This window comes from Dendrobates tinctorius, unplaced genomic scaffold (genome assembly GCF_039654945.1).
Source record: "Dendrobates tinctorius isolate UK_male_01 unplaced genomic scaffold, ASM3965494v1 ptg000196l, whole genome shotgun sequence".
Lineage (NCBI taxonomy): Eukaryota > Metazoa > Chordata > Amphibia > Anura > Dendrobatidae > Dendrobates > Dendrobates tinctorius.
In genome coordinates this window covers 3,462,209-3,482,471 of record NW_027361863.1, presented here as the reverse complement: position 1 = coordinate 3,482,471, position 20,263 = coordinate 3,462,209, and positions in this window count along the sequence as shown.

Below are 20,263 nucleotides of genomic sequence, written 5' to 3'. Positions count from 1 at the left end.
AGACTGCGGCATGGTCTTGCTCCTGAAGGCCTGGAAGGCTCCCTTTTCTCAGAGTAGGTAAAACGCTTTTAAAGCCAGAGCATCAGGAACTCATTTTGGCTTACATTGCTGAAACAGCCTTCAGCTCTATCGCCTCCTCTTCTGAAGTTGCAAAAAATGCAAGCACTGAGTTGTCAGTGCAGGCTTCTGGTCAGGAACAACCCATTTCCTTGTGTCCTTCACCCCCACCAAAAGTGAAGGATGCGGCAGGCCACACTTCAGATTACTCCATGGAGCTGTTTTCACATACCATGTCTGGATTATCAAGTGAAAGCCTGAATTCCCCAGTCCAACATGAATCAGAGATGGAGTGCACTGATGCACAGCCACTGCTAGATGATTCTGCTGGTACATTCACCAACAGCACTACATTCCCCTCACACTCTACAGAGCTAGAATCTGACTCTGATGAAACTCAGGTGCCCCTTCCCGCATACTATAGCACCTTACACAGTGACACAGAAGGTGCTGATGAAAGTGCTGGTTCCCTGAGCAGGTGGGGGGGCATACTCGTTGGCGACGGCACTGGCAAAGGGCCCCTCATAGTAAGCAAAAGTGTCTCTGCCGGTGGGAGGGCCCACTCACCGTCAGACACACCGGCGTACTATGAGGGGCCCTGTGCCAGTGCCGTCGCCCACGAGTGGGCCCCCCTGCTTGCTCAAGGCCACAGCACTTGCAATACTTACCTCTCCCTGCTCCACCACCGTGACGTCTTCCACGCTTCATGACAGTGACATTCAGGTCAGAGAGCGCGATGACATCACGTCTGTATGCCCTCTGCCTAAACAGTCCAAGTGCAGAGAGCTGGAAGATGTTGACACTGAGGAATCCAGAGTAGAGCAGTGCCCAGTGAGGAGAGGTATTTAATTTTTTTAAAGGTTGGGATCAATTTTTGGGGAGCAGTAGACACTGGAGAATGAGATATGGGGCCCATCATACACTGGAGCATCATCCATGGGGCCCATGATATACTGGAGCATTCTAAATGGGGCTGATTATATATGGAGCCTTTTTTGGGCCCATCATACACTGGAGCATCATCCATGAGGCCCATCAGATACTGGAGCATTCCAAATGGGGGACATCAGACACTGCAGCAGCATTTACGGGGCCCATTATACACTGGAGCATTATAAATGGGGCCCATTATATATGGAGCATTATTTGGGCCTATAAGACACTGGAACATCACCCATGGGGCCCATCATATGCTGGAAAATTCTAAATGGGGCAGATCAGACACTGGAGCAGCATCTATAGGGCCCATTATACACTGGAGCATTAGAAATGGGGCCCATTATATATGGAGCATTATTTGGGCCCATAAGACAGTGGAGCATCATCCATGGGGACCAACATATACTGTAGCATTATGTGAAGCTCATCATATACTGTATGGAACATAATATGGGACCAATTATTCTGTATGGAGAAATATATGGGGCTCATTATGCTATATTTCGCACTATGTGGTGGCCATAATACTGTATGGACTAATATACTGTTCGTTTTTTAGCTATTGTGGAATTTAAAATAGATATCAGTCATGTCATGTAAGAAGTGAAGTATTTTTCATTGTACTATACCACTATTTCTCTGCCGTATCGGAGCATCATGAATTGTGTTATGTGTTAAAGGGGCCCACTGACACTCTTTGGCCCTGGGCACACGAAAACCTGGAGCCAGCCCTATCCCCCACAACTTTAGCAAAATAACCCCCAGTTTTCAATGCGTAACTATTATTATAAAGTAAATTAAAGTTGCCAAGCTTAAGTAATAAAACTCACAGAGACGCTTTAGTATAACTAAAGCATAAATGCCGAGCCTGTTAGCTTCACAGGTCTCAGCTGGCATGTATGGTCACAGGACACAGCCCAAGGCAGAGGTCGGTGTCCGTCTTGACCTACCGTGCGTGCAACGTCGCTACCGCGGACGCCGGTAAGTGCTGCTAACTGTAGCACGGCGGTAACTACTGCCGCTGTACGACAGTGCCGTGAGGCATCACAATATCGGACGCTAGAGTAGCGGTGCGGTATGCACTGTGGCGTATGGCTTGCCACTGGATGGCGCTGACTATAACTCTAATTCCCTATCCACTTGCGTAATATCAGAGGGAAGGGGTTTCATAATGAGTCAGACACCAGAATCATACATCCATCACCATTCACACATAGCAAGTATAGTCTATACTAGCGTAAGCCGAGCAGCCTTGCGGGCCTTTTATAGCCATGCGCTTCCGGGACCTTCCAGACCTCTGAGATGGGCCAATCAGATCAGGACAAGGACCTGAGCACGTGACCCCCGATCTCCACTGGGAGATTGTCTCGTGGGCATGCCCAGTAGCGTGGTGAGAGGACTTAGCCTCTGGAGTGGTTTCCTGCAAAGCAGGTTGCACTACCATTGCTGGTCCAGAGGTGGCAGCAACATCCAGACCCAGAGAACTGGTCGGAGCAGGGCGCCTGGAACGCCGAGACTTCTGTGCAGGTCCCTGAGCGGTCGGAAAGGAATGGGAGACCGCTGGATGTATGGCTCTGGATTCCTGCTGTGCAGCTGCAGGAATCTGACGCCTAACATTACCCCCCTCCTAGGGCCCCCCCTCTGAGCCTCGCTACGCTCAAAGGCTGCGATCAGGAGCGGAGCGTGGATGTTCTCCACTGGCTCCCAGGTTCGGGCCTCTGGACCATGACCCTTCCAGTCCACCAAATAAAACTTTTTGCCACGCACAGTCCTGCGTCCCACAATGGCGTTAACCTCAAACTCGTCCGATGACCCGGCAGATGACTCAGAGAACCGGGCCATGTGAACAGGTTTGAGAAGTGACACATGGAAAACGTCAGAAATGGCTAAATGTGGAGGAAGAGCCAGGCGGTAGACCACCGAGCTGATTCGCTCGAGAACCTTAAAAAGTCCGATGTATCGCGGCGCGAACTTGGTGGACTCAGCCCGCAGCTTGATGTTTCGAGCAGAGAGCCACACCAAGTCGCCAGGGGAAAAGGTTGGAGCGGGTCGCCGATGTGTGTTGACGGATGCCCTCATTCTTTCTTTAGAGGCACGAATAGCATCCTGAGTGTGATCCCAAATGTCGCGAGCCTCCACTGCCCAGTCTGCCACCCTAGAGTCAGCGGAGGACACTGGCATCGGGACAGGGACGCGCGGATGTTGGCCGTAATTTAGAAGGAACGGCGTCTGACCAGTGGAATCAGCCATTGCATTATTCAGGGCAAATTCAGCCCATGGTAGCAAGGATGCCCAGTCATCCTGCCTGGCAGAGACAAAATGCCGCAGGTACGTGACCAAGGTTTGGTTGGCTCTCTCAACCAAGCCGTTCATCTCGGGATGGTAAGCGGAGGACAGGTTTAGCTCAATGCTGAGCAGGCTGCAGAGCTCCCTCCAAAACCGGGACGCGAACTGGGGACCTCAATCACTAAAAATTTTGTCCGGCATGCCATGCAGACGGAATACATGTTTTATGAACAGTGTGGCAAGACCACGAGCGGAAGGCAACCGTGCAAGTGGCACCAGATGCACCATTTTAGAAAAATGGTCGGTGACCACCCAGATGACCGTACTGCCACCAGACTTGGGCAGGCCAACCACAAAATCCATGCCAACCATCTCCCAAGGTCTATCCGCCACCGGCAAAGGGTACAATAACCCAGACGGCCTCTGTCTAGAGGACCTGTTCCATGCACATGAGATGCATGCTTGTATGTATTCCTTAGTGTCTCGAGCCATGTGCGCCACCAATACGACCTTGCCAGGAGTTCTGTGGTCTGCTGATTGCCAAAGTGACCACCCACCCTGGACGCGTGTGCCCAGGCGAGAACCTCCGGCCGTAGCTGAGGAGGCACAAAGGTCTTGCCCGGTGGCACCGACTCGAGAGCAACTGGAGCCACGGTCGTAAAGCTCTCCGAAGGGAGAATTAGCCATGGCTCAGCCTTCCCTTCCTCCGCTGAGACCACCGAGCGTGAGAGAGCATCCGCACGGACGTTCTTCTCTCCAGAGAGATAGTGCAAGGTGAAACGGAAGCGGGAGAAGAAGAGCGACCACCTAGCTTGACGAGAGTTCAAGCGCTGGGCCGTTTATAAATAGACCAGATTTTTATGGTCCGTATACACCTGGAAGGGAAACTGGGCACCCTCCAGGAGATGTCTCCACTCGGAAAAGGCCAACTTCATTGCTAGCAGCTCCCTGTCCTCGATGGAGTAATTCTTAGAGAAGGTCTTAGAGAAGAAGAAGCAGGGATGCATCCGACCTTGAGCATCCTTCTGGAAAAGGACTGCTCGTGCACAGATGGAAGAGGCATCCACCTCCAGGATAAACGGTTTATCCACATCGGGACAGTGTAAGATGGGAGCGCCAGCAAAATGGGATTTTAGAGACGAGAAGGCCTCAGAGACCTGTTCAGCCCAAGCGTTAGGATTAGCTCCTTTCTTTGTGAGAGCAACCAAAGGAACTACCAGTGTGGAGAAGTGAGGTATGAACTGGCGGTAATAGTTGATGAACCCTAGGAAGCGCTGCACCGCTTTGAGTGAGTGTGGTTCCTGCCAGTCCATTACCGCTTGCAGTTTGGCCGGATCCATAGCCAACCCCTGGGCCGAGATGATGTAGCCCAGGAACGGCAAGGACTCCTGCTCAAACTGGCACTTCTCCAGCTTGGCAAAAAGAGAGTTCACCCACAGACGGTCAAAGACCCTGCAGACGTCTCTCCGGTGGGAGGTCAAATCTGGCGAGAAGACGAGGATGTCATCCAGATAGACCACCACAGAGGTGGAGAGCATATCGTGGAAGACGTCGTTGACGAAATCCTGGAAGACAGCAGGTGCATTACAAAGGCCGAAGGGCATGACCAGATATTCGTAGTGGCCATCCCTGGTATTAAAGGCTGTCTTCCATTCGTCTCCTTCGCGAATGCGGATCAGGTTGTACGCCCCCCATAGATCTAATTTCGTAATGATCCGGGCCCCTCGCAACCTGTCAAATAGCTCAGAGATCAACGGGATAGGGTATTTGTTTTTAACTGTTATGGCGTTGAGACCTCTGTAGTCAATGCAGGGACGTAACTCTCTGCTCTTCTTCTGCACGAAGAAGAACCCTGCACCAGCCGGCGACACCAACTTTCTGATAAAACCTCTAGCCAGGTTCTCCCGGATATATTGAGACATAGCCTCTGTCTCAGGGAGTGACAGCGGATACACACAGCCTCTAGGAGGTTCCGTGCCTGGCAGAAGATCTATTGGGCAATCGTAAGGACGGTGCGGCGGGAGCGTCTCCGCAGATTTTTTTAGAGAAGACGTCCGCGTACTGCTGGTAAGGTTTAGGAAGCGCGGAGAGATCCGCGGGCATTTCAGTGGAAGCTACCTGAACACTGCCCCTCAGGCACCTTCCCTCACAGTCCTTGCTCCAACCCAGTATATTCCCCGATGCCTAATCAATATGAGGGGAGTGACAACGGAGCCAGGGAACGCCGAGAAGCACCTGGTCAATGCCATCTGGCAAAATGAACAAGGAGAGAATCTCACGATGAGAGGGTAAGATTGAGAGCCCGAGTGGGGCTGTCTGGTGGGTCACCTGAGATGGTAAAGATGCACCATTAACCACCCTGATGGTCAGAGGTTGTGGCAGTAACACCAGTGGAATAGCGTGTTTCTGGGCGAAGGTTGAGGACATAAAGTTCCCCTCAGCCCCGGAATCCACGGTAACCTCTACCTCCCAGGTGGAGGCCCCGCTATCTAATGTCCCTCGGAATACCGGTTTGGGAGAAAAGGCTTTCATATTTGCTTGACCACCACCTACGACCACTGGATGTGATCGTTTTTCCGACCGCAGAGGAAATGTGCTAGCCGAGTGACCAAACTGCCGGCACTGGTAACAACATGCGGAGCTTCGCACCGGACGTGGCTTGGGGCCGGCGCAAGACACCTCCATAGGTTGGGAGGATGTAAGCTCTTGAGCGGGAGATCTTAGCGGCTCGATGAAGGTGGGAGCCAAGTTAACCCTTCGTCTGGATTGCGCACGTTCCAGCCCGCACTCCGTAAACCGGAGATCAATGCGGGTGGAGATTGCAATTACTTCCTCCAGACTTGTGGGGACCTCTCTGGGTGTGTCATGATCCATGTTGGATCAGGACAGATAAAATGCACTAGTAACCTTTTTTTTTTTAAGCTGTGTGCTTAATGATAGTTTTTGCCCTCGGTGGGGGCAGTCATGTGAGGGCTGCTGCCTAGGGACTACTGTCTCTGCCGTCTCTCTTCAACCGACCCCTTTCTCTCCAGTGAGAGCAGCAGATGTGCTGCAGGAGAGTAGGGGCAAGTCTCAACCCTCGCCATTAGCCAACCCTGGGAGGCGCAGACCTCGTGGTAGAAGGGGTTGGAGGGTGGTGTACCCCGTGGTGAATTGCGGGGGTGTGAGTGTGGTGACACAGGGGGACGCCTCTGTTGTCAATCCCAGAAAGAGTTCACCGAATTGTGACAAACGAATGTGTGGCAATAAACGTTCAGGTCCGGACCTGTGTGTGAAAGAGCATGTATGGGTGGCCACCATAAAACATCCAATGGAAGTGTGTTGCGGAGCCTTACCAGCTCGAGTTACCCCCAAACATACACATACACAACTCGTTCCCCAGGTCGGCACTTTGGAGATGTGTGGTGCCTCCAGAACATACATTGCCAATACTAGCGGTGCTCGTTTGTCATAAACCTGAAGTGCAGGTAGTTGCAGGGGTGAACTGTGGATCTGGGCGTCCCCTCTGTAGGTGGTTCCCTGATGAGGAGCGGTCTTGAGGGTCCTGAGGCCCCTCATTAAGGGGAGGGTACTGTCATGATTCATGCTGGATCATGACAGATAAAATGCACTAGTAACCTTTTTTTTTCCTTAAGCTGTGTGCTTAATGATAGTTTTTGCCCCCGGTGGCCATTAGGGTCATTGCACTGTGGTGTTTTTAATTCTAGTTTTGCCCCCGGTGGCCGTTAGGGTCATTGCACTTGATGTTTTCTTTGCTTTGCCTTTTGCCCCCGGTGGTCAGTGGGGTTATAGCAGCTTTTTGCCCCTGATGATCCCGTGTTGTGAGTTCATTTTCCCCTTCGTCACTGAGGTCTGGTGAACTCCCTATTCTGGTAAAGGAAGGTAATGAGCCTGATTATCAGGCACCTGAGTCTAATGAGGATGACTGGCTGAGTGGAGTCACGGACTGGATATAAGGCTGCCGACGCCCTTCTGCCCTGCGGGTGACTTCTCTGTGGACTTCTAGGACACCAGTCTGATTCCTGCTCCTCTAAAGCTAAGTTTTTTGCTTTGCCTGTTGCATTTGTGTTTTGTTTTTGTTTTCCTTGCTTTTCTGGATTCTGCCATTCCCTGCTGGGGTGAGCTGAATCTCCTTTTGCCTGTTGCTCTGTCTTCAGAATATTCCTGAGTACTGACATAGCTTTTTGAAGCCTAGCATCTTCAGGGCCTTTTTCACTGTCAGTCTTTTGGCTCTTATTTTCATAGGGTTTTTCACGGATTGCAGACAGCAGCCATCCTGTCCTTTTCTATCTAGTTAGCTTGGGCCCCGTCTTTGCTCAGTCTATCTTTCTGTCTGTTAGTGTTTTCATCTTGCTTCACCGTCATTATATGTTGGGGGCTGCCTATTGCTTTGGGGTCTGCTCTGGGGCAGTTTAGATTTCCCCTTTCTTTCTTTAGGCCTATTTAATTCTCCGGCTGTGATCGAGGGGTCTAGGGCATCGTAGGAACCCCCCACGGCTACTGCTAGTTGTGTTGATAGGTTCAGGGGTCTGCAATCCGATAGCTGCCAACTTCTCTGGTTTTCTGTACTTAGCTAGCATTTCTGCTTTTGCCTCCTACGGTGACTCAATCATAACAGAATCACCCGCCATACCGCAGATCCTAGGGTACTCAATAGCAGGAAAGAATTGTGCTTAAAAAAAAAAAAAAAAGTGTGTGTATATTCTTTCTTCTATATCTCTGAGGCCGTAGGGTGAAATTTTTTTTCTTTTCTCTCAATGGAGATAAAGCAATTGTCTGATCGTGTGGAGCAGCTCGCTGCGGAAGTGCGGGGAATTTCCGCCTACCTTGCTCGTTCGCATGCTGTTGAACCAAAGATCCCTACACCTGATGTATTTTTTGGGGATCGATCTAAATTTTTGAGTTTCAAAAATAATTGTAAATTATTTTTTGCCTTGAAGCCTAATTCGTCAGGGAGCTCCGCGCAGCAGGTTAAAATTGTCATCTCTTTGCTGAGTGGCGATCCCCAGGATTGGGCGTTTTCTTTGAAACCAGATGATCCTATTCTGACTAATGTGAACGCATTCTTTCAAGCTTTGGGGTTGTTGTATGACGAACCTAATGCTATTGATCAGGCTGAAAAGACCCTGTTGGCATTGAACCAGGGTTGAGATTCTGCAGAGTTGTACTGTCAAAAGTTCCGAAAGTGGGCGGTCCTTACTACCTGGAATGATAATGCCTTGGCTGCTCTCTTTCGGAAGGGTTTGTCAGAAGCCGTAAGATACTATGGTGGGATTTCCTGTTCCCTCTGGTCTGGACGATTCTATGTCATTAGCCATTCAGGTTGATCGGCGTTTACGTGAACGCAGGATTGCACGAGAGGTGTTGCCACCGGTTGAACAGACGTCTGAACCTATGCAATGTGATAGAGTTTTGTCTAAGGCGCAACGTCAGGAGTTCAGAAGGCGTAATAAGCTGTGTTTTTTCTGTGGAGATGCCTCGCATATTATTTCTGTTTGTCCTAAACGAGAGAAATGCTTTGCACACACGTTTTCTGTTGGTGGTGTTCAACCTAAGTTTCTTTTGCCAATTACTCTGATCTGCTCCCTGTCCACATTTTCCGCCAAGGGTTTTGTGGATTCGGGAGCAGCGCTAAACCTAATGGACTTGGATTTTGTTAAACGTTGTGGATTTCCGATGACACCTCTGCAGACGCCTATCCCTTTGAGGGGGATTGATGCTACTCCTTTGGCTAAAAAAACCCCTCAGTTTTGGACCCAGGTGGTCATGCGGGTCGCCCCAGACCATCAAGAAAATTGCAGATTTTTGGTGTTGCATGGTCTGCATGATGCCGTTGTTCTGGGGTTTCCCTGGTTGCAAATTCATAATCCAGTTTTGGATTGGAAATCTGTGTCTGTGGTGAGTTGGGGTTGTCGGTGTGCCTTTAGTGAGGCTCCGTTTTTTTCCAACTCTCCTCAGTCGCATGATGTTCCTGACTATTTGGCGGACTTTTATGATGTATTTAGTGAGAATGAGTCTGCGTCCTTGCCTCCTCATAGGAGTTATGACTGTGCAATTGAACTAAGCCCGGGGTGTAAATTTCCCAAGGGTCGGCTCTTCAATTTCTCTGTACCCGAGCACGAGGCTATGCGGTCCTATATTAAGGAGGCGTTGGAGAAGGGTCATATTAGACCATCCTCTTCACCCTTTGGTGCCGGTTTTTTTTTTTTGTGGCCAAAAAGGATGGTTCTTTAAGGCCTTGTATTGATTATCGTGCCCTCAATAAAATTACTATTAAATATCAGTATCCATTACCCCTGATTTCGGATCTATTCTCTAGAGTTAGAGGTGCTTGCTGGTTTACCAAGCTTGACCTCAGGGGGGCGTATAATCTTATCCGCATTAAGCAGGGGGATGAATGGAAGATGGCGTTTAATACTCCGGAGGGACATTTTGAGTACCTGATGATGCCTTTTGGGCTCACTAATGCCCCTTCTGTCTTCCAGTGCTTCATGAACGATATTTTCCGAGACTTTGTCGATAAATTTTTGATTATCTATCTGGATGATACTTTGATCTTCTCCAAGGATTGGGATTCTCATGTGGAACATATTCGGACTGTGTTCCGGATCTTGAGGGAGAATTCCCTGTATGTCAAAGGATCGAAATGCCTTTTTGGAGTACAGAGGATTTCATTTTTGGGATTTATTTTGTCTCCGTCAACTATTGAAATGGACCTGGCCAAGGTACAGGCCATTTATGATTGGGTTCAGTCCACTTCTTTGAAGGCCCTCCAGAAGTTTTTGGGTTTTGCTTATTTTTATCGGAAATTTATAGCAAAATTTTCTAGTATTGCCAAGCCATTGACTGATCTGACTAAGAAGGGTGCTGATGTGTTGAATTGGTCTCCGGAGGCTGTTGCTTCCTTTCAGGAGCTGAAGCGAAGATTTACCTCCGCCCCGGTTTTGCGGCAACCTGATGTCTCACTCCCGTTCCAGGTAGAGGTGGATGCTTCTGAGATTGGTGCAGGAGCTGTTTTGTCCCAAAAGGATCCTGTAACATCTAAAATGAATCCCTGTGCTTTCTTTTCCCGAAAGTTCTCTCCATCTGAACGTAACTATGATGTGGGGAATCGGGAACTGTTGGCCATGAAATGGGCATTTGAGGAGTGGAGACATTGGTTGGAGGGAGCTAAACATCAAGTTGTGGTCCTCACTGACCACAAGAATTTGATTTACCTAGAGTTGGCTAAACGCTTGAACCCTAGACAGGCTAGGTGGGCCTTGTTTTTAACACGTTTTGATTTTGTGGTCTCTTTTCTTCCTGGAACTAAGAATGTCAAGGCAGACGCCCTCTCTAGGAGTTTCTTTGCTGATTCTCTTGTGGTGACCAAGCCTGCTACCATCTTAGGCGAAGGGGTAGTTCTTTCTGCCATCTCGCCCGATTTGAGACTTGCGCTGCAAGAGTTCCAGGAGGACAAACCTGAGCGTTGTCCCAGTGGAAAGTTGTATGTTCCTGACCAGTGGAAGAAGAGAGTGATGTCTGAAGTTCATTGCTCTGCATTGGCTGGTCATCCAGGTATTTTTGGTACTAGAGATCTGGTGAGTCGCTCTTTTTGGTGACCCACCTTGTCTCATGATGTCAGGAATTTTGTGCAGTGATGTGGGACTTGCTCCCGGTCTAAATCTTGTTCTCGCTCTAGTGGGTTGTTTATGCCTTTGCCGGTCCCAAGGAGGCCATGGACCCATATTTCAATGGATTTCATCTCCGATATGCCGGTCTCTCAAAGAATGACTGTTATTTGGGTGATTTGTGATAGGTTCTCTAAGATGGTTCATCTTGTACCACTCCCTAAGTTGCCATCTTCTTCTGAGTTGGTGCCCCTGTTTTTGCAACAGGTGGTTCGCTTACACGGGATTCCTGAGAACACTGTATCTGACAGAGGAGTTCAGTTTGTGTCTAGATTTTGGAGGACTTTCTGATCCAAGCTGGGAATTCAGTTGTCCTTCTCCTCTGCTTTTCACCCCCAGACCAATGGGCAGACAGAGAGAACAAACCAGACCTTGGAGTCGTATTTGAGATGTTTTATTTAGGATGATTGGGTTTCATTTTTGCCCTTGGCCGAATTTGCTTTAAATAATAGAGCTAGTTCTGCCACTTTGATTTCACCTTTTTTTTGTAACTTTGGGTTTCATCCTCGATTTTCTTCAGGGCAGGTGGAGCCTTCTGCCTGCCCAGGTGTTGAAACTGTGATGGAGAGAATGCACCAGATCTGGGACCAAGTGGTGGATAAGTTATCTCTCTCCCAGGAAAAGGCCCAGCGGTTTTTCAATCGACATAGGACCATTGGTCCCCAGTTTAAGATTGGTGATATGGTGTGGTTATCATCAAAAAATATTGCTATGAAGGTGGCTTCTCCTAAGTTTAAGCCTAGATTTATTGAACCTTACAAGATTTTGGAGATTATTAATCCGGTCTCTTTTCGGTTGGCTCTTCCTGTCACATTTAAAATCCATAATGTGTTCCATAAGTCCTTGTTGAAGAGGTTTGTTGAACCAGTTGTTCCTGGGGTGGCACCTCCAGACCCTGTATAGGTTGAAGGTAACATGGAATATGAGGTAGAGAAAATACTGGATTCCCGTTTTGTTAGACGGAGACTCCAGTATTTGGTTAAGTGGAAGGGTTATGGTCCGGAGGATAATTCCTGGGTCTCTGCCTCTGATATTCATGCCAAAAGATTGGTGCGTGCCTTTCTTCGGGCTCACCCTGATCGCCCTGGTGGCGTGGTTGAGGATTCGGTGACCCCTCCTCAAGGGGGAGGTACTGTTGTGAGTTCATTTTCCCCTTCGTCACTGAGGTCTGGTGAACTCCCTATTCTGGTAAAGGAAGGTAATGAGCCTGATTATCAGGCACCTGAGTCTAATGAGGATGACTGGCTGAGTGGAGTCACGGACTGGATATAAGGCTGCCGACGCCCTTCTGCCCTGCGGGTGACTTCTCTGTGGACTTCTAGGACACCAGTCTGATTCCTGCTCCTCTAAAGCTAAGTTTTTTGCTTTGCCTGTTGCATTTGTGTTTTGTTTTTGTTTTCCTTGCTTTTCTGGATTCTGCCATTCCCTGCTGGGGTGAGCTGAATCTCCTTTTGCCTGTTGCTCTGTCTTCAGAATATTCCTGAGTACTGACATAGCTTTTTGAAGCCTAGCGTCTTCAGGGCCTTTTTCACTGTCAGTCTGTTGGCTCTTATTTTCATAGGGTTTTTCACGGATTGCAGACAGCAGCCTTCCTGTCCTTTTCTATCTAGTTAGCTTGGGCCCCGTCTTTGCTCAGTCTATCTTTCTGTCTGTGTTAGTGTTTTCATCTTGCTTCACCGTCATTATATGTTGGGGGCTGCCTATTGCTTTGGGGTCTGCTCTGGGGCAGTTTAGATTTCCCCTTTTTTTCTTTAGGCCTATTTAATTCTCCGATCGAGGGGTCTAGGGCATCGTAGGAACCCCCCACGGCTACTGCTAGTTGTGTTGATAGGTTCAGGGGTCTGCAATCCGATAGCTGCCAACTTCTCTGGTTTTCTGGACTTAGCTAGCATTTCTGCTTTTGCCTCCTACGGTGACTCAATCATAACAATCCCCTTTTCCTATATAGGGTCACATGGTCTATGAGCAGGTGTTGGTGATATTGCTCTTTTCCAACCAAGTCTGGCGGAGAAAGGAACTACAGAACTACAGAGAAGAGTTCCTTGCAGCTCAGGGGAGCTCTGGTATATAGCTCCTGGTGGAAGCTGAACTCAGGTGTCGAGCTTCAGGGGAAAGCTGCATTCTGGTGGTGGACTCTGTTGCTGGGAGCAATAGCAACAGAGCAAAGCTAAGTGGTGTTTCCCTGTTTGTATTTTTCCCTGGTGTGTATTAGTACTGCGGTGGGGCCAGTGCCTGCACCACCCAGCTCCCTAGCAAGGGATAGGTGTAGGGTGTGCTAGGGTGACAGGTAACCTGATCGGTGCCCGGTGCGGAACCGGCCTAGGGAACGTTATGAGTGTGAGGGACACTGACTCAGGGGAGTGCAGGAGGTCTCCACGTCCCCGTCACCTATCGCAGGGCCCACCGTTGTAACTGTTTCCCCTTCCCCCGTGTCTTGTTGTGTTAGTTACTGGCCTGCGGGTCGTGTCACACAGGACAGTTACACGTGCCGTGTCTTGTTGTTTTAGTTACCGGCCTGCGGGTCGTGCCACACAGGACGGGTCCACGTGACAGGTTGCTAGAGCATCTTTGACATGCCCTGCTAACCCTCTCCAAAACACAGGGATGAGTGCTTTATTCGGCCACTCTAGTTCGGAAGCCAATGTCCGGAATCGGACGGCATAATGGCTGACCAAGAGAGACCCTTGTGTTAGGGTCAATAATTGGAGAGAGGTGTCGCACGTGATCCGTGGTCCCAAAAATACCTGCTTCAGAGCTGCGAGGAACTGAGTAGTGTTGAGCGACTTTTGGTTTTTTAGGGTCGAGTTTCGTTTCATGAAACCCGACTTTTCCAAAAGTCGGGTCGAGCAAAATCGGCCGACTATAGGAAAAAGTCGGGGTCGTCCCGAAACACGAAACCCAATGTAAGTCAATGGAGAATTAAAGTCGGCAGTGAGAGGAGGACAGGAAACACACCAACAGTGCCCATTTGAATGCCAAAAGCATAAATTCTTGTTACTGAAGCTTGTCAACCTTAATTAACTTCATAATACTAGTTACGCACTGAAAAATGGGGGTTATTTGGCTACAGTTGTGAGGGGGAGAGGGCTGGTTCCAGGTTTTCGTGGGCCCAGGGCCAAAGAGCGCCCCTTTAACACATACCACAACTCATGATGCTCCAATACGGCAGAGAAATAGCAGTATAGTACAATGAAAAATACTTCACTTCTTACATCTCATGACTGATATCCATTTTAAATTCTCCAATACCTCCAAAAACGGACAGTATATAACTCCATACAGTATTATGGCCAGCGCTTAGTGCGCCATACAGAGTAATGAGGCCCATATATTTCTCCATACGGAATCATTATTCCCATATAATGTTTCAAACCGTATATGATGAGCTCCACATAATGCTACAGTATATGTTGGTCCCAATGGATGAAGCTCCACTGTCTTATGGGCCCAAATAATGCTCCATATATAATGGGCCCCATTTCTACTGCTCTAGTGTATAATGGGCCCTGTAAATGTAAATGTAAATGCTGCTCCAGTGTCTGATGTCCACCTTTGGAATGCTCCAGTGTATGATGGGCCCCATATATCATTCACCAGAGTATAGTGCTCCCCAAAAACTGCTGTCCCAACATTGAAAACAATTACATAAGCCTCCTTGCTAGGGAATCCCTGCACTACTCTGAACTCCTTGTCGTCCCCATCTTCCATCTCACTGCACTTGGCTGTTTAGGCCCTCCCACTGGCAGAGACACTTTTGCGTACTATGCGGTGCCCTGTGCCAGTGCCATCGCCCATGAGTATGCCCCCCCACCTGCTCAAGGAACCTGCACTTTCATCTGCACCTTCCTCTTTGTCACCGTGTAAGGTGGTATAGTATGCGCGAAGGGGAACCTGAGTTTACTCTGGGTCAGATTCTGGCTGTGTAGAGTGTGAGGGGAATGTAGTGGTCTGGGTCAATGTACCAACAGCATCATCCAGCAGTGGCTGGGCCTCAGTGCACTTGTGGCGTCCCCAAGAGTACGGTCGCCACTGTGGCATTGCCTTCCTCCTAGGGAGTGTGTTGTCAAGCTTGGGAGCAACGAAGGATCTCTCTAGCAGTGAAACCAACACACAACACATTTCCCACTCCAGGCCAGCAGGGAGACCTCTGAACCTGACTGCTGAGGAGCTGCTCTCTGTGGTCGGGAGGAGGTAAGTTAAGGCACTCTGTGCAGGGAAGGGGAAGTGTGTGGACGTGAGAAGGGGAGCTGGAGGATGAGCAGAGTTAAGGCTCACTCCTAGCTGGAGCGCATGGTCCGGATTCCGGTCTCCGAGTTTGTAGGGACACTGACGTTTCAGCAGCAGAAACCGGGGGAAGTAGCAGCTATAAATGCTCTGTACCCAACTAAGGCTCGGAGGCCCCAGCATCGTCGTGTGCGAGGCAGAAGGAAAAGGCTACAGCTGTCCGCCATACAAGTAAAGTCTGAGGAACATCTGTTAGACAGGAGGCGTTTCAGTGAACCACGGTCCTGTGAGTGCTTCCCCCACAAGCGCTAGAAAGGAGACGTTCAGGAAGGTACATGTTGGCAGAGTGTTGGAAGGGAGCTTTCCATTCTGGTCCCGGAGGTTGGCAGAGGTCCTGACCCGGAGGACACAGCACGGAGGCAGGCATCTGTGTAACCTGCAGACTGTGAGTAAAGCTTTGGAACTGCACGCTCTGGTGTCCTACAGTTATTCCAGCACCGCTACATCTGGGTACCAGCACCTACACCGCCTGTGCCTTTCCCCCATCACTACATCTACACTTCCCTGGGACTCCAGCTCCACCTGTGGGGAGCTTCACCATCTTTGCTGCACAACACCATCAGTCCTAGAGGATCTGCATGCAGCGTCGGCCTAACATCTATGTTGCCGAACACCACAGATGGCGTCAAACTATCTATATAAACTCTTTACCATTATACCATGCCATTTACATGGGCGCCCAGGGCCACCACTGCAGTGACACATCCCACTGACACCGGCCCGGTACCGAGTACCCCACAGCCCTGGGAGGGAGACCCATATGCCGACTGCTGATCGGGCGGCGTTATTCCCACGAACCTCCAAACAGCGTCCCTGAAGGCAAAGTTTTTGGTTTCCGGGGGCAGTATGATTGCAAAGCTGAACCTTAAAGGAATGTCCAAAAGGGCTCCACCAGGAGTGGAGCCTGTGGCTTAATTGGACTGCACCCGGGAAACCACTACCATACAAGCTACATAAAAGATGGACAGATTGCAAGCTTTGTCGATTCTGTGTGTGGTGTGGTATGTCCGTTTGTAGTTTTGCTAGCGATTTCTCAGCTTTATTCCGTTAACGACCGAGACTCCGGCATGGCCCCGCGGTACGCGTCAAACTTACTAGAGGGATACGCGAGGCTGTGGCATGTGATATCGAGCAATAACAGGTCTAGCATTCCAGTACATGTTCGGGGCTGCATGCACGCTACACTGAAAGGACCAGCTTTTGTCGCTTACAGGTGCAGATAACCTGCTGAACTCCGTTAGTGATGGGGATCTGGGATTCAGATTATTTCCCGCGAACGATGATTTCCCAGTAAGTTCAGGTCAACTGCAATTCCGGAGTTAGGCCTAACCGTCATTCCTGAAAAAATTATGTGTCCAAACCACAGGTGCTGTAGCTTGCTTAACAGCTCGGCAGCCGTTCTCAGGCCCAGTATGGATTCAACAACATTGTAGAAAGTTGATAAAGGGTACAGTTTCACCGGATAACACGTATATATGTAGCCTAGTTTACACATTAAAAAAAAATGTCTATAGATCAGGAGGCAGACTCAGATGTTCTCAGGCCCAGTATGGATTTGACCAGATTGTACAAAGTTGAGAAAGGGTACTTTATCACTGGATAGCAGTTATATATAGCATAGTTTAAACATGTAAAATCTCCGTGTTCTCAGTATGGATTACACAGCAATCTAAAAAGTGGAAAAAAGGAAATGCATTTGAGGCGTACACAACTATATACTTTTGGTGTTATTTTTAAATCTTCATATATATTTCTGTCTCAGTAATACAGTCCAGCCTCTCCGCAATAGGAAATGAGATGCATACAATTAGTGACATAAAGGCTATTGATTGCAGAAATCTAGGAATTATTATTCACGGGAAAAACTTCCGTCACAATTCTCATAGGCGATGCTGACCCTCAATTAATTTGTGTGTTGAGACAGTGAAAACATTTTTTTGTGAATAAAGTCTTGCTGTATCGCACTTCTGTTGATTCCATCACTGTTACTCATCTCAATCCAATTTTTATCACAAGGAGCGATGTAAACATGGTGCTCACTGGCTATCATGATCTGTCACGTAACTTTGGAGTGCAAAAGACAGAAGCCACAGGCCGTAGGCGATTCTATTTGATTGGCATGAGAGGGCACATTTTGAAATGTGCGCCGGAATGTCACACGTTTGTGAGTAGGAAAACTGTGAAAGCTGATGATAAACCACCACTGCATGTAATTGTGAGTCGACGTCCATAAGAAATGGAAGCCACTGATCTTCTGGAGCTAGAGCCCGGCCAGCAGGACAGGGCATAGCTACATCTTAACCATCATCTTTCAGTTCAATCAATTTGTAGTGGCAGTCCCAGTGAAGGATTTGACAGCCCAGACTACACAGCGGAGGAGCAGGGAGAGGTAAACATTGCAAATGCTGGGGCCCTGCCCAAGCAAGGGGGGCACACTCGTGGGCGTCGGTACTGGCACTGGGCCCCTCATAGTACGGCGGTGTGTCTGACGGTGGGTGTGCACCACCACTGTCAGAGACACTTGATTGCACTATGAGGGACCCTATGCCAGTGCCCGCTCCCAAAAGTCGGCCTACCCACCTGTCCAGGGCAACGGCACTCGCACGGTTTTGTGCGCTAGGTGGTGACCCCGGCCATGGGGGGGCCGCCCACTTAGGGAGGTTTACAAAGTGGCATATGTAGATGTGGGTCATTCAGCTGCTGCAAAAGGCGAAATAGGTCAAGTTCGCGGAATAGGAGGAGTACCAAAGCAAGCCATTTTTCTGGCAACCTATGTGTCATCAAGGGAAGGTGGGACAAAATCCTTGGAAACCCATGCATGGTTCATTTTAATGAAGGTTAGATCATCCACATTTTGGGTTGACAGACGGGTCCTTTTTTCTGTCAGGATTGATCCAGCTGCACTGAAGACTCTTTCCGATAGCACACTTGCAGCTGGGCAAGCGAGCTCCTGTAAGGCATATTGTGCCAATTCAGGCCAGGTGTTTAGTTTAGCGGCCCAATAGTCAAAGGGGAATGACCTGTGCGGGAGAACATCGATATGGGAGGAAAAGTAGTTGTTAACCATAGTTGACAACTGCTGTCTCCTGTCACTTTCCATCGATGCAGTATTACCAGTTGTGTGAGCGGTCCGTGAAAAATCAGTCCACAACATTGTCATGAAACCCGTCTCCAACGCCACTTCTGCTGTGTGCACCACGAACACCTCTGCCAAGCTGCCCCCGGCCCGTATGGCTCGTGTGAGAACCATCACCGCTGCTGTGTGCTGGGAATGCCTCAACCAACCGATTAACCAGAGTTGCTTGTTTAGTAGCCAATATTAGGTCAAGGTTCTCCTGTGGCATGATGTTTTGTAATTTGCCTTTATAGCGTGGATCCAGGATGCTGGCCAACCAGTAGTCGTCATCGTTCATCATTTTGGCAATGCGTGGGTCCCTTTTTAGGATCTGCAAGGCATAATCTGACATGTGGGCCAATGTTCCCGGTGTCAATGATGCACTGCAAGTGCTGGGTGGAGGAGCACTTTCTGGCAAGTCCACATCCCTCCAGTCACGCACAAACCCTGTACCAGACCTTGCCACGCCAACATTTTCACTTGCCCGACGAGATGCATCCTTCTCCCCTAAGTAAACAAGGGGAACTGCTACCTTGGATCTAATCCTTATAAACAGGGAGGAAATGGTTGAGGAGGTAAAAGTGGCTGGGACCCTAGGAGGTAGCGACCATGCTATTTTAGAATTTTGGATTACTAGAGGTGGAAGACCTGTGAAGACTCAGACGTCAAGGTTAGATTTCAGAAAGGCAGATTTTAAGGGATTCAGAAAGAGAATTGGAGGGATCCAATGGCTGGATATCCTTAAAGACAAAAATGTCCAGGAAGGATGGGAAATCTTGAAAAATGAAATTCTCAAAGCACAGTTGTTAACAATTCCGAAAAGAGGGAAGAATAGGAAGCATTTAAGGAAACCAGGATGGATGAACACAGAACTTAAGCACATGCTAAAAAGGAAGAAAAAAATGTTTATAAAATGGAAAGAGGGAGACATATCTAAAGAAGAATATAATGCTGTCTGCAGAACCTGCAGGGCACAAATCAGATTATCTAAAGCTGAAAATGAACTGAGGCTTGCAAGAGATGTCAAAAGCAATAATAAAGGATTTTGGGGATATGTCAAAAGTAAAAGAAAAGTCAAAGATGCTATAGGATTTTTACAGGATGAAAATGATAAAATGGTAAGACAGGATGTTGAGAAGGCTGAACTTTTAAATTCCTATTTTGCATCTGTTTTCTCTCAGAAAGGAAATGCAACATCAACTGTTATTCACTGTCCTATTAAGGGAATAGAAGAATCCAGGATATCTATAAACAGAAAGATAGTGAGGAAACACTTAGCTAACCTAAATGAATTCAAGTCTCCAGGTCCAGATGAATTACACCCCAGAGTACTGACTGAAGGAGATAGCAGAAGAAATTTTTGAACCCCTCTCCATAATCTTTGAAAATTCTTGGAGAACAGGAGAAGTGCCAGAAGACTGGAGAAGAGCAAATGTTGTTCCTATCTTCAAAAAGGGGAAGAAGGTGGACCCAGGCAACTATAGGCCGGTGAGTCTGACTTCTATACCAGGAAAGATCTTTGAACAAATTATTAAACAACAAGTATGTCAATACCTGGATAAGAATGAAGTGATTAAACAGAGTCAGCATGGGTTTCTAACTAATAAGTCATGTCAGACTAACTTAATTTCCTTCTATGACGGTATCACTGATTGGGTGGATCAAGGAAATGCTGTAGATATAGCATATCTTGACGTCAGCAAAGCATTTGACAAAGTCTCTCATACAATCCTTATTGAAAAAATGACTAAGTATGGAATGGACAAGGCAACTGTTAGGTGGATTCATAACTGGCTTAGTGATCGGACCCAAAGAGTGGTCGTAAATGGCTGCACATCCAGTTGGAAGAATGTCTCAAGTGGGGTACCACAGGGCTCTGTCCTGGGCCCTGTATTGTTCAACATCTTTATCA